This window comes from Nicotiana tabacum, chromosome 12, assembly GCF_000715075.1.
Source record: "Nicotiana tabacum cultivar K326 chromosome 12, ASM71507v2, whole genome shotgun sequence".
NCBI lineage: Eukaryota > Viridiplantae > Streptophyta > Magnoliopsida > Solanales > Solanaceae > Nicotiana > Nicotiana tabacum.
Genome location: NC_134091.1, coordinates 104,482,588 through 104,497,544, shown reverse-complemented (window position 1 = coordinate 104,497,544; position 14,957 = coordinate 104,482,588). Strand labels below are relative to the sequence as shown.

General features: G+C 37.4%; 1 pseudogene; it reads right to left on the bottom strand.

Moving 5' to 3' along the window:
* Positions 1-3,184: 3,184 nt before the first annotated feature.
* LOC107783291 (protein BTR1-like) overlaps positions 3,185-14,957 on the bottom strand; it is a 62,235-nt pseudogene continuing 50,462 nt past the window's right edge.

Sequence of the window (14,957 nt, the reverse complement as noted above, 5' to 3'; positions counted from 1 at the left end):
CCTTAGCTATTGAGACTGCTCGCTATCATTCTGTGCTATCTTGATTTAGCTCAGCCTGTACTTGGCGCTTCCATAAACTGAATTGCCCGCACCTTTGTCTTTGGCATGCATGTCGTGCCATGCCGCACCAACTTGCCCACACTGCCTTGTCAAGCCTTTGCCAAGCATGTCTTGTTTGTCTTAAGACCTTGGCCATCGCTTGCCCATCTCTCTTTTGCCTTGGTGCTAGCTCACGCACCTTAGCTTGGCAACACCCTTGCTGCCTTGACAACGCTCTCGTTGCCAAATCTATCCCAAAGAGGCGGAGGGCTAACAACAGCCGACCCCTCCAATTTTTGTCCATATTAGCTGCCAAGTCAGATGGCCTACCAAATTAAAATCCCATAAACTTGACTACCCACTCATTTCCCCTAAATATTCTAAGCTGCCCTGCCACCTTTCTATGCTCGCCAGAAGTGGAAAATACAAAACATATGTTGGTCTTAGTCAAAATGGAAGATCCATATGCAAAACATCCAACTATTTGAAAAGAAAAACGTGAATTTTTTTAATAGCTCGAGATTTTGGATTTGACAAAGGTTCAGATTATGATTAAGAAAATTGAAACACGCTTGACGAGGACGCTGTGAAAGACTTATTGTACGAGTCTCATGAAGAACTTGCTGCCTATATTTGGAAGGTAAAGATTCAGAGCTTTACAATATAATCCTAATAAAACCACCATCTTTTGATTTCCAGTGGAATCAAAAACTTGGAGGAGCCACCTAAGGAACAAAAGTGATGCTGGAATAATATAATTCTTTCACCAAGTCTAGAGCCCAAAGTTCTCAAGAATATACTGGTATCAATACATTGAAATTTGACAAAGTCCTCCATTTTCAACAAGGGGGGATATAAAAGCGTGAGGTTCAGATGGGGATGATTTAAGGGAAATACGTGGGTAGAATGGGTCAAGTTTATGGGTCTAGGGTTTTTTAATTTGGTGGGCCCATTTGACTTGGCAGCTGACATGGAAAAAAATTAGAGGGGTCAGCTGCCATAGGGTAAGGCCGTTAGGGTTAGAGTTAGGGGCAAATCTGAAAAGTTTATTAACGGTAGAGGCTAAGTGGACGAAAAGTATAACGGGGGACAAATATAAACAATATACAATAGTAGAGGGGCAAATCTAGACCTTCTCCCTAAATATTAAGGACAAAATTTTTCCTGTATTTGCACTTTCCGTTGTTAAACTTTAGGACATCATGTCCTTTAACTTCATATGTGCAACGTAAATGTTAAGGACATAGCGTCCTTAACTTCATGTATGCAGTGTAAACTTTAAGGACATCATGTCCTTAATATTTACATAGCACTCATGAAAAAAGGGTAAAAACGTCTTTTCATATTAATTTTAATAGAGTAGTGACTATTTTTTCTCAGCATTAAAAATACTGAATAAAAACTAAATGTCATGTTAAAAAATGGCTATCCCACGCCAATTCTACTTATTGGACCAAGAAATAGTAATAGGGCTAGAAGGCAAAGGTTAATTTGGGATAGTGGGGTGTTAAGAGTCGGGTAAAAAGAAGGAAATTTTACCTTATATAGCAAAGGTTGATACCTTATTTATTATAAATAAATACCCTTTTAAAAAATTATCTCTTATAGCTACCTTTTAATTTTTATAGCAAAATATCTATTTATGGGCACTTCCTACCTTTAAGCCATTAAATACGCTGTGTATTATTTCTCTCTTCCCCCTCTCCTCCTTTCTCTTTTCTCTTTCTTCTCTTTTTCCCCCAGCTTTTTCCTCCCCTACTTTTAGAAACCCTAGCAGGGGCTGTGTTCCGCCAACGACAGATCCGGCCAGCGACCACTTCCCCCTTCCTTGTTGTGTCACCCCTAACCCCCCTCCTCCGGCCGACGATTTCTTTCACACAGTTGTGTTACACATTCTAAATTTTTCTTATATTTTGCATTGATTGTTCATGTTTGCCTTGTGAGATCTGAAGAAGTTCTGTCTCTAGTTTCCGTTTGATCCTTTAAATTGGTGCTTCTTCAACAACTGTCTTCATTTAACCGGCGGCGACGCCCCACATGGCGGCGGTCTAGATATCGGTGGATTGGGGATGGAGTTTAGGGCTGAGGAACTTGAAAAGTCTGTTACCTTTTTTTTCATTGTATTTCAATGTATCTCGCTGTATTCCATGTATTTCATTGTATTCACTGTCTCGTTGTATTCCATGAATGTATTCATATATTTTTTTAATTAATATAATTTATGTATTCATATGTATATATGTATTCAAATGTATCTGTAGTATGTATTCATTTATTTTTGCACTATAAATGACCTGCTATACTTCATGTATTCAATGTATTTTTATGTATTTAACTATATTCAATCTCTGAAGATTGCTCTGTTTTGGGGGTGTTTTTCGGTTGATGAGAATCTTTTTTATAACTGAAAATACAAATTTTGTGTGTTATAATTGAGTTTGTTGAGCTATATTAGGAATCTAACGCGTTAATTGATTCACTTACCGTTTTTAAACACCTGAAGACCTTTTATTTCTCAAATTCCGTTACTGTATTCACGAATACAGCTCGCGAATACAGTCGAATACATTCTCTGCTTAGCTGGACTCCTCTGTTTTTCGTCGAGTTTTGCTACTGTATTCATGAATACAGTAGCAAAAATACATCGAATACAGTCTATAACAACTGAAAACATAGCTATAGGAAGTAATTTAGTAAATGGTAGCTATAGCAAGCTAATAATCCTAAAACGTAGTGGTTTCTGAAAATTTCTCTAAAAAGAATACCGGGATGGCAAGGATATTTGTGGTGTCCAAGCCAACTTGTACGCACCTCAATTAATTCGATAGGGATATCTAATATCTCCCACCAGTACCGAGCAACTCTATCTACAAAGACGTGGACTAATGAGAAAAACCACCTAGTGTCTTTGCCTCTGCTTAATTTGAACAATTGACCTTATGGTTCTCTCGACCCACTTTATTGACTACTCGGCGACACCCTTAAGTGTTTGTTAGTTCCTTTTTATCTACGGTAATTGTAATTTCCTTTCAGCTACCATAATATAAACAAGTTCCCTTTTATTTTATGAGCGGAGTGTCTACGGATTCACTACATTGGCGCTTTTGTTTTTTGACAATGTAACATGTATATTTGTATTAATCAATCTTCAGCACAAAGGAAGTGCTGGAAGCCAAAAGAAAGAGTTTACAAAAGCCTACAAAGCTCCCTATTACAATCATTGCTCTTCTTACAAGGAATCTAGGACCTGTAGAATTGACTCTAAGTCGTCACTATATTCTGCTTTACACCAAAAACAAAAAAGAAGAATACAATTCATCTTAATTTTCTGAATAGAACTAGTTGAATCCTCAAAACATCTTGCTTTCCTCTCCTTCCATATTGTCCACCAAATAGTTGCAGGGACAATTTTCCATCTGTTTTTGTTGGAAGCAGTGCACTTCCCCCCTTCATTCCAGCTTGACAATAGTTCAGATGTTCTTCCTGGTCAATACCATCTAATGCCTCTGAGGTTGATGAATAAGTCCCACAACTAACTAGTCACTCTACAAGGTAGAAACAGATGGCTGATTGTCTCTACCTCTTGGCCACATAAGTAACACCTCGAGCAGATTGACATTCCCCTTCTCCTCAGGTTATCATGTGTTAAAACATTGGCGCTTTTTATTGCTCGTCCATAGCTTACTGTCGTCCCCAAGCTTCTACCGTGATCAACACCCACTTCAGCATCCTTGATTTCACATTGAGGCTGGTGGAGAATCACTCTCGTATGGTTCAACAACTCGATTGACTTTCATCCTCTGATGCCCAACTTGTTTACTCCAGGGCAATCGCCGAAGCTCAAGAGCTTTCAGTTGCAGACAATGATTTGGAAAATGGACTTTCCAGTCCCATAGACCAGGTGTTTGATGCAAGTCCCGCAAAGATACCACTAAGCTGTTAAGTCAAGTTGCAACTGCGGAATCATGTCGGGTTCCAGTACACTACGAGGTCTGTGTGCAATGATTGATGAGAACGTGCTAGTCAAAGGGAATGGTACTGCCGAAGCCGAAACAAAAATGGCACTGGCAGTCTCTTATATCAAAGGTTCCACTTAAAGGCAACGGGATAGGAGCTTGTCGTGGAGATTACCATCAAGGTGTATTCCGTGCATTGTCGGATAGAGAAATCTTTGTAAAATTCTGTGGTCCCAATAGATTTATGGCGTGGCTTCCACGCGGTTTTTGCTTACACAATTGCACTCGGCTTGATACTGAGCAGGGTCTAAAGTCAAAACCAAGAACGGGTAACTCTGGAGTAGGTAAATAATTACCTGCACTGAATGTTTACACCTAATTACACGATTAACCATAAGAATTAACAAATCAAAGTGAAAATGGATCACTTAACCATTGCTAAGTGTTAACAAGTGTATATGCAAGACATGTCTCACTGTTATTGGCTTGGTGTAAACACTAGGTGGGGTAAGTTTTTACTCTTTAGAGTATGGCAAATCCAACCACTTGAATGAAGAAGCTAAGAGTTTTGCCAAATAATGCGGAAAGTGTTTGATAAAAGTCTTCGGAGATATGAAAGTGAGCGGCAATATCGAACTGCAACTTATGAATCTTTACTAGTCGTTATTGATGAACGAGATAGTATAGTATAGTACCTAATGGGACTCAGAAATCTGCTTCGACCATGGACATTTCAAGCTGGGTGAAGAGAACATTTTTTACAGGCATAGTGGTGAGGCTGCCTGATTGTTTCACTGTTGCAAAAACATCTGAACATGGAGTAGAGCTTCCTGTCAAATATGTCCCTTTTTACCGAGCTTTTCCAACAGCAATAAAGACAATAAGAGCTTTTCAAAGATTTGCACCTAATTGTTCAGTCTAAGCATGCCTTATAAAGTTAGTTCCCTTTTATTTTCTAAGTGGATTGTCTGTGGGATCACTACATAAACTATTAGAAATTTAAGTCCAACCTGTCATCTCTCAGAGAAAAGGTTGCTACTTCGCAAAATATCATGGACTCGGCCATGCGGATTGCTCTTTAGGATCCAATAATAGTCACCTTCCAGCAAAAGGTGAAAAATTTTGTTTAACATGTTTACTCTGTATAGCTCAATCTGCTAAGCGAAACAAACAATGTCAGGATGTCATACAGGTCAGAAATACCGGACACAAAACACCCTATCTGAAATCCTTATTCTGGCCCGACTAAGCTGCAACGAAAGCACAGACTGAAATATATGCAAGCAGGGAATAATTGCAACTTCTTTACAAACCTGACTGATCTCCATTATATTCCTTCCGCCCAAGCACCAACCCTATAGGCTCATCTGCAACACCAATAGTCACAGAATTATTCCTATCTTCCTGCAATGCCACAAAAGCACCAAGTGTCAAAGCTCAACACAAGAAAAGAAACTGGGCATGGGTAAAGACAAAAGAATAGCATAACCACAATTAGAAACAGAATATGATCATCAGCTTCAAAGCTGATAGAAGAAAAAGCAATAAGCTGACTTTTTGCTGAAAGCAGGGTTGCAATTAGAGTTGCATACGGGCATAAGATAGTGTCCTAATACAATGGGGGAATAGGCCTTGTTCTGATATCAGTTATTTGTAAATCTCCCTCCAATTCCATTTGGTGGTCAATAGTTCATTCCCAGATAAACTGCAATGGAAAAGGAAGGAGGATATAAAAATTGGAAATCAGATGCTCAGGATTAAGATAGAAAAAGAATATCTCCAATTTTGAATACTCACTTCAAACACTTAATATTTTAAAAGTGTAAAAAGTAATAAGCAAGGATTCAGTCACAAGATGACCATATGAGGTCAGAAACAATTTCCTTAATGCTGGCATCAAGTCAACAATAGTCTACTCATTGACCGCTAGGCCACACCCTTGGGTATAAGCTGCTTATCCCTAGGAGAACTGAGCATAAGTCGAAGATCTCAGGGTAGTCATTCAAAAAGGAAATGATCAAGACATAAGAGATCTTATTCATGCTGAGCAGTTACTTGACTGGAAGTATTCCTAAATAATTATAATTTGAGTATACATGCAAATGGAAATGGAGCATTCTTGGATTTTATATAATGATGGTCTTCTGCCAACTTATGTAGAATCAATTCAATTGCTCGCATCTTCTCCCCCAAAGTTGCAGTCACTGTTACTAACCTGTCACGCAGACCTGGAAAATTGTTGTTCTGAGCAGATATTTCTATGCCAGCCCATGAGTCTTCAATAAATGATCTGTAACATGAAACTTATCTACAGTCAACACCAATATTTTTCTTTTATAACAGAGAAATCCCCGAGAAACAGTGCGTATAGTTCAAAAGTGGCCCGCCTCTCTACCCTTCTCCACTTAACACCAATATTTCAAAATCTAGAAACTAACTACTTGTAAAAGAATTCCACTAACAGCAACATAGACAGTTCACATGAACCTTCATCCTGTAGCGAGAAACAAGAACTTTATCAAATATACATTCCCGTGATCGGTGTAAGAACTTCATCGAAACTCGGTGAATAATGGGGGCCTCCATTTAACACCAATATTTCAAAAGCTAGAAATTAACAACTTGTAAAAGAATTCTATTGTATAATTAACTGCAAGATAGACAGTTCACATGAACCTTCATCCTATAATAAGAACAGTATCAAAGATATTATACTCCCGTGATCTACGGGTGGACAATGATCTATATCCTAACTTCTCGAGTTAGCCATTATGTCTTCTGTTAGGATCGGGAACATCTATCTAATACCATTCTTATCTTTCTTATCTTGATCTAACGGCCTTGGAAGACCCATAAAGAAAGAAAGAGGTTTTCTATAATAAGAACAGTATCAAAGATATTATACTCCCGTGATCTACGGGTGGACAATGATCTATATCCTAACTTCTCGAGTTAGCCATTATGTCTTCTGTTAGGATCGGGAACCCGGGTAGTGCGGAATATAGCCAAACAACGGTATAATGGCAATAACAAAGATAATGGGAGGTGATAATAACGGCAATTAAAGAATATAAAGAAGACACAAATTTAACGTGGTTCGGTCAAGGTGACCTACGCCCACAAGCGGAGAGGAGCAATTTCACTATACCAACAAGAGTACAAAAGAGAGTACAAAATTAGAGTAAATACTCTAATTAATCCCAAATACCCCAAGAGAATAACCTCACAAGATCACTCCAAAGAAAGGGTTCACACAAGTGTTTCCCAACACTCACTCTCTTACAAAATACTCTATAATGAAATAAAGGAGGAGAAAGAAAGACAAGAGTGAAAAGCTCTTGAATTGGTGTGTCTAAAATGAACTAATGGCCTTCCCTTTTATAGGTAAAAAAGTCTTGACCTCTTAGGTGTAAAAGAAGAGATACAACTTGTGCAAATGATGTCCAACACATAATGCAATATTTTTGGGTCCCAAAGAATATTGCCAACAAAGTCTACACTTTGCAAAGATGCTTATGCTTATGTGAGATGGACTCCATTTGACAAAATAATGGCCATATTATCTCCACCTTGGCCTAATTTTGGATGATATAGTAAATTTGCTCCACCTTCTCCGCAAAACCCCCAATGGGTATATGTCAAAATTTAATGCCATCAAAATCAGACAAATTGTCTGATACCGAAACTGTAGTAGGGCCTATAACAGTAGAGCCCAATAAAGTATACAACGAACCAGATCTGCGTGCTTTCATGATCACAAGAGCACCATGAGAAATTTTCAGAACTCCACCTTCACCTGTGTACTTGCACCCAAGAGATTCTAGAGTGCCCAAAGAGATGAGATTTTTCTTCAAGTCAGGAACATGTCTAACATCGGTGAGAGTTCTCACCACACCATCGTGCATTTTGATTCGGACTGTACCTTTTCCAATAACTTTGCAGGCAGTATTGTTGCCCATCAAGACAACTCCACCTCCAATATATTCATATGTGGTAAATAAATCCCGACTGGGACACATATGATAAGAACAACTCGAATCTAAAATTCACTCATTGTTAGATTTGAAACTATTATTAGTTGCTAAAAAAATAGTTCCCTCAGTCTCATCAGCAGCTACACTTGCTTCGGCAGTGTCAATATTTTTGTGCTCATTTTTCTTTTCTGTATGCTTTTCTTTGTTTTTCAATTTAAAGCATTCAGAAATAATGTGACCTTTCTTATGACAATATTTGCACATGACATTTCTGTATCTGGATTTTGACCTTGATTTAGGTTTCTCACTACTTGAATCTTTCTTATTGGATCTACCTCTTATGAATAAGCCTTCCCCTTGGTTCCCACTAGTTTCCCCAGTAATATCTCTATCTATTTGTTCTTTTGATTTCAAAATAGATTTGATATCTTTATAAGAGATATTATCCTTTCCATAAAGCATAGTATCTCTTATATGTTTAAACGACTGGGTAAGGAAACAAGCAATAACACAGCTTGATCCTCATCTTTGATTTAGCATCTATGTTACTTAAATCTATAAGAAGAGAATCAAAAGTATCAAGATGAGTAAGCATATAGGTACCTTCAGCCATACGAAAAGTTTAGAGTTTTTGCTTTAGGTAAAGTCTGTTTTCTACTGTTCTTTTCATATATAGGGTTTTAAGCTTTTTCCATATGCCTTTGGCTGAGCTTTCTGTTGTAACTTCATGCAAAACCTCATTTGAAAGATTTAAAATAATACCTGCTTTTGCCTTTTTGTCTATGACGGCAAACTCCTCGTCTGTCATTTTATCCGGCATCTTCTCCTTTCCTTGCAGTGCCAAATCTAAGCCATCCTGAATTAGGATAGCTTCCATCTTTAATTGCCACATTCCAAAGTTTGCACTTCGGTCAAATTTCTTAACATAAGACTTTGCTAGAGTCATTTTGGCCGGTTAGATCTGGTTCTGATACCAATTTATTAGGATCGGAAACTCGGGTAGTGCAGAATATAGCCAAACAACGGTATAATGGCAATAACAAAGATAATGGGAGGTGATAATAACGGCAATTAAAGAATATAAAGAAGACACAAATTTAACGTGGTTCGGTCAAGGTGACCTATGCCCACAAGCGGAGAGGAGCAATTTCACTATACCAACAAGAGTACAAAAGAGAGTACAAAATTAGAGTAAATACTCTAATTAATCCCAAATACCCCAAGAGAATAACCTCACAAGATCACTCCAAAGAAAGGGTTCACACAAGTGTTTCCCAATACTCACTCTCTTACAAAATTCTCTATAATGAAATAAAGGAGGAGAAAGAAAGACAAGAGTAAAAAGCTCTTGAATTGGTGTGTCTAAAATGAACTAATGGCCTTCCCTTTTATAGGCAAAAAAGTCTTGACCTCTTAGGTGTAAAAGAAGAGATACAACTTGTGCAAATGATGTCCAACACACAATGCAATATTTTTGGGTCCCAAAGAATATTGCCAACAAAGTCTACACTTTACAAAGATGCTTATGCTTATGTGAGATGGACTCCATTTGACAAAATAATGGCCATATTACAAATCTCCACCTTGGCCTAATTTTGGATGATATAGTAAATTTGCTCCACCTTCTCCGCAAAACCCCCAATGGGTATATGTTAAAATTTAATGCCATCAAAATCAGATAAATTATCTGATACCGAAACTGTAGTAGGGCCTATAACAGTAGAGCCCAATAAAGTATACAACGAACCAGATCTGCGTGCTTTCATGATCACAAGAGCACCATGAGAAATTTTCAGAACTCCACCTTCACCTGTGTACTTGCACCCAAGAGATTCTAGAGTGCCCAAAGAGATGAGATTTTTCTTCAAGTCAGGAACATGTCTAACATCGGTGAGAGTTCTCACCACACCATCGTGCATTTTGATTCGGACTGTACCTTTTCCAATAACTTTGCAGGCAGCATTGTTGCCCATCAAGACAACTCCACCTCCAAAATATTCATATGTGGTAAATAAATTCCGACTGGGACACATATGATAAGAACAACCCGAATCTAAAATCCACTCATTGTTAGATTTGAAACTATTATTAGTTGCTAAAAAAATAGTTCCCTCAGTCTCATCAGCAGCTACACTTGCTTCGGCAGTGTCAATATTTTTGTGCTCATTTTTCTTTTCTGTATGCTTTTCTTTGTTTTTCAATTTAAAGCATTCAGAAATAATGTGACCTTTCTTATGACAATATTTGCACATGACATTTCTGTATCTGGATTTTGACCTTGATTTAGGTTTCTCACTACTTGAATCTTTCTTATTGGATCTACCTCTTATGAATAAGCCTTCCCCTTGGTTCCCACTAGTTTTCCCAGTAATATCTCTATCTATTTGTTCTTTTGATTTCAAAATAGATTTGATATCTTTATAAGAGATATTATCCTTTTCATAAAGCATAGTATCTCTTATATGTTTAAACGACTGGGGTAAGAAAACAAGCAATAACACAGCTTGATCCTCATCTTTGATTTCAGCATCTATGTTACTTAAATCCATAAGAAGAGAATCAAAAGTATCAAGATGAGTAAGTATATAGGTACCTTCAGCCATACGAAAAGTGTAGAGTTTTTGCTTTAGGTAAAGTCTGTTTTCTACTGTTCTTTTCATATATAGGGTTTTAAGCTTTTTCCATATGCCTTTGGCTGAGCTTTCTGTTGTAACTTCATGCAAAACCTCATTTGAAAGATTTAAAATAATACCTGCTTTTGCCTTTTTGTCTATGACGGCAAACTCCTCGTCTGTCATTTTATCCGGCATCTTTTCCTTTCCTTGCAGTGCCAAATCTAAGCCATCCTGAATTAGGATAGCTTCCATCTTTAATTGCCACATTCCAAAGTTTGCACTTCGGTCAAATTTCTTAACATAAGTCTTTGCTAGAGTCATTTTGGCCGGTTAGATCTGGTTCTGATACCAATTTGTTAGGATCGGGAACCCGGGTAGTGCAGAATATAGCCAAACAACGGTATAATGGCAATAACAAAGATAATGGGAGGTGATAATAACGGCAATTAAAGAATATAAAGAAGACACAAATTTAACGTGGTTCGGTCAAGGTGACCTATGTCCACAAGCGGAGAGGAGCAATTTCACTATACCAACAAGAGTACAAAAGAGAGTACAAAATTAGAGTAAATACTCTAATTAATCCCAAATACCCCAAGAGAATAACCTCACAAGATCACTCCAAAGAAAGGGTTCACACAAGTGTTTCCCAATACTCACTCTCTTACAAAATACTCTATAATGAAATAAATGAGGAGAAAGAAAGACAAGGGTGAAAAGCTCTTGAATTAGTGTGTCTAAAATGAACTAATGGCCTTCCCTTTTATAGGCAAAAAGGTCTTGACCTCTTAGGTGTAAAAGAAGAGATACAACTTGTGCAAATGATGTCCAACACACAATGCAATATTTTTGGGTCCCAAAGAATATTGCCAACAAAGTCTACACTTTACAAAGATGCTTATGCTTATGTGAGATGGACTCCATTTGACAATATAATGGCCATATTACAAATCTCCACCTTGGCCTAATTTTGGATGATATAGTAAATTTGCTCCACCTTCTCCGCAAAACCCCCAATGGGTATATGTTAAAATTTAATGCCATCAAAATCAGATAAATTATCTGATACCGAAACTGTAGTAGGGCCTATAACAGTGGAGCCCAATAAAGTATACAACGAACCAGATCTGCGTGCTTTCATGATCACAAGAGCACCATGAGAAATTTTCAGAACTCCACCTTCACCTGTGTACTTGCACCCAAGAGATTCTAGAGTGCCCAAAGAGATGAGATTTTTCTTCAAGTCAGGAACATGTCTAACATCGGTGAGAGTTCTCACCACACCATCGTGCATTTTGATTCGGACTGTACCTTTTCCAATAACTTTGCAGGCAGCATTGTTGCCCATCAAGACAACTCCACCTCCAAAATATTCATATGTGGTAAATAAATTCCGACTGGGACACATATGATAAGAACAACCCGAATCTAAAATCCACTCATTGTTAGATTTGAAACTATTATTAGTTGCTAAAAAAATAATTCCCTCAGTCTCATCAGCAGCTACACTTGCTTCGGCAGTGTCAATATTTTTGTGCTCATTTTTCTTTTCTGTATGCTTTTCTTTGTTTTTCAATTTAAAGCATTCAGAAATAATGTGACCTTTCTTATGACAATATTTGCACATGACATTTCTGTATCTGGATTTTGACCTTGATTTAGGTTTCTCACTACTTGAATCTTTCTTATTGGATCTACCTCTTATGAATAAGCCTTCCCCTTGGTTCCCACTAGTTTTCCCAGTAATATCTCTATCTATTTGTTCTTTTGATTTCAAAATAGATTTGATATCTTTATAAGAGATATTATCCTTTTCATAAAGCATAGTATCTCTTATATGTTTAAACGACTGGGGTAAGGAAACAAGCAATAACACAGCTTGATCCTCATCTTTGATTTCAGCATCTATGTTACTTAAATCCATAAGAAGAGAATCAAAAGTATCAAGATGAGTAAGTATATAGGTACCTTCAGCCATACGAAAAGTGTAGAGTTTTTGCTTTAGGTAAAGTCTGTTTTCTACTGTTCTTTTCATATATAGGGTTTTAAGCTTTTTCCATATGCCTTTGGCTGAGCTTTCTGTTGTAACTTCATGCAAAACCTCATTTGAAAGATTTAAAATAATACCTGCTTTTGCCTTTTTGTCTATGACGGCAAACTCCTCGTCCGTCATTTTATCCGGCATCTTCTCCTTTCCTTGCAGTGCCAAATCTAAGCCATCCTGAATTAGGATAGCTTCCATCTTTAATTGCCATATTCCAAAGTTTGCACTTCGGTCAAATTTCTTAACATAAGACTTTGTTAGAGTCATTTTGGCCGGTTAGATCTGGCTCTGATACCAATTTGTTAGGATTGGGAACCCGGATAGTGCGGAATATAGCCAAACAACGGTATAATGGCAATAACAAAGATAATGGGAGGTGATAATAACGGCAATTAAAGAATATAAAGAAGACACAAATTTAACGTGGTTCGGTCAAGGTGACCTACGCCCACAAGCGGAGAGGAGCAATTTCACTATATCAACAAGAGTACAAAAGAGAGTACAAAATTAGAGTAAATACTCTAATTAATCCCAAATACCCCAAGAGAATAACCTCACAAGATCACTCCAAAGAAAGGGTTCACACAAGTGTTTCCCAACAGTCACTCTCTTACAAAATACTCTATAATGAAATAAAGGAGGAGAAAGAAAGACAAGAGTGAAAAGCTCTTGAATTGGTGTGTCTAAAATGAACTAATGGCCTTCCCTTTTATAGGCAAAAAAGTCTTGACCTCTTAGGTGTAAAAGAAGAGATACAACTTGTGCAAATGATGTCCAACACATAATGCAATATTTTTGGGTCCCAAAGAATATTGCCAACAAAGTCTACACTTTGCAAAGATGCTTATGCTTATGTGAGATAGACTCCATTTGACAAAATAATGGCCATATTACAAATCTCCACCTTGGCCTAATTTTGGATGATATAGTAAATTTGCTCCACCTTCTCCGCAGAACCCCCAATGGGTATATGTCAAAATTTAATGCCATCAAAATCAGACAAATTGTCTGATACCGAAACTGTAGTAGGGCCTATAACAGTAGAGCCCAATAAAGTATACAACGAACCAGATCTGCGTGCTTTCATGATCACAAGAGCACCATGAGAAATTTTCAGAACTCCACCTTCACCTGTGTACTTGCACCCAAGAGATTCTAGAGTGCCCAAAGAGATGAGATTTTTCTTCAAGTCAGGAACATGTCTAACATCGGTGAGAGTTCTCACCACACCATCGTGCATTTTGATTCGGACTGTACCTTTTCCAATAACTTTGCAGGCAGTATTGTTGCCCATCAAGACAACTCCACCTCCAATATATTCATATGTGGTAAATAAATTCCGACTGGGACACATATGATAAGAATAACCCGAATCTAAAATCCACTCATTGTTAGATTTGAAACTATTATTAGTTGCTAAAAAAATAGTTCCCTCAGTCTCATCAGCAGCTACACTTGCTTCGGCAGTGTCAATATTTTTGTGCTCATTTTTCTTTTCTGTATGCTTTTCTTTGTTTTTCAATTTAAAGCATTCAGAAATAATGTGACCTTTCTTATGACAATATTTGCACATGACATTTCTGTATCTGGATTTTGACCTTGATTTAGGTTTCTCACTACTTGAATCTTTCTTATTGGATCTACCTCTTATGAATAAGCCTTCCCCTTGGTTCCCACTAGTTTTCCCAGTAATATCTCTATCTATTTGTTCTTTTGATTTCAAAATAGATTTGATATCTTTATAAGAGATATTATCCTTTCCATAAAGCATAGTATCTCTTATATGTTTAAACGACTGGGGTAAGGAAACAAGCAATAACACAGCTTGATCCTCATCTTTGATTTCAGCATCTATGTTACTTAAATCCATAAGAAGAGAATCAAAAGTATCAAGATGAGTAAGTATATAGGTACCTTCAGCCATACGAAAAGTGTAGAGTTTTTGCTTTAGGTAAAGTCTGTTTTCTACTGTTCTTTTCATATATAGGGTTTTAAGCTTTTTCCATATGCCTTTGGCTGAACTTTCTGTTGTAACTTCACGCAAAACCTCATTTGAAAGATTTAAAATAATACCTGTTTTTGCCTTTTTGTCTATGACGGCAAACTCCTCGTCCGTCATTTTATCCGGCATCTTCTCCTTTTCTTGCAGTGCCAAATCTAAGCCATCCTGAATTAGGATAGCTTCCATCTTTAATTGCCATATTCCAAAGTTTGCACTTCGGTCAAATTTCTTAACATAAGACTTTGTTAGAGTCATTTTGGCCGGTTAGATCTGGCTCTGATAACAATTTGTTAGGATCGTGAACCTGGGTAGTGCGGAATATAGCCA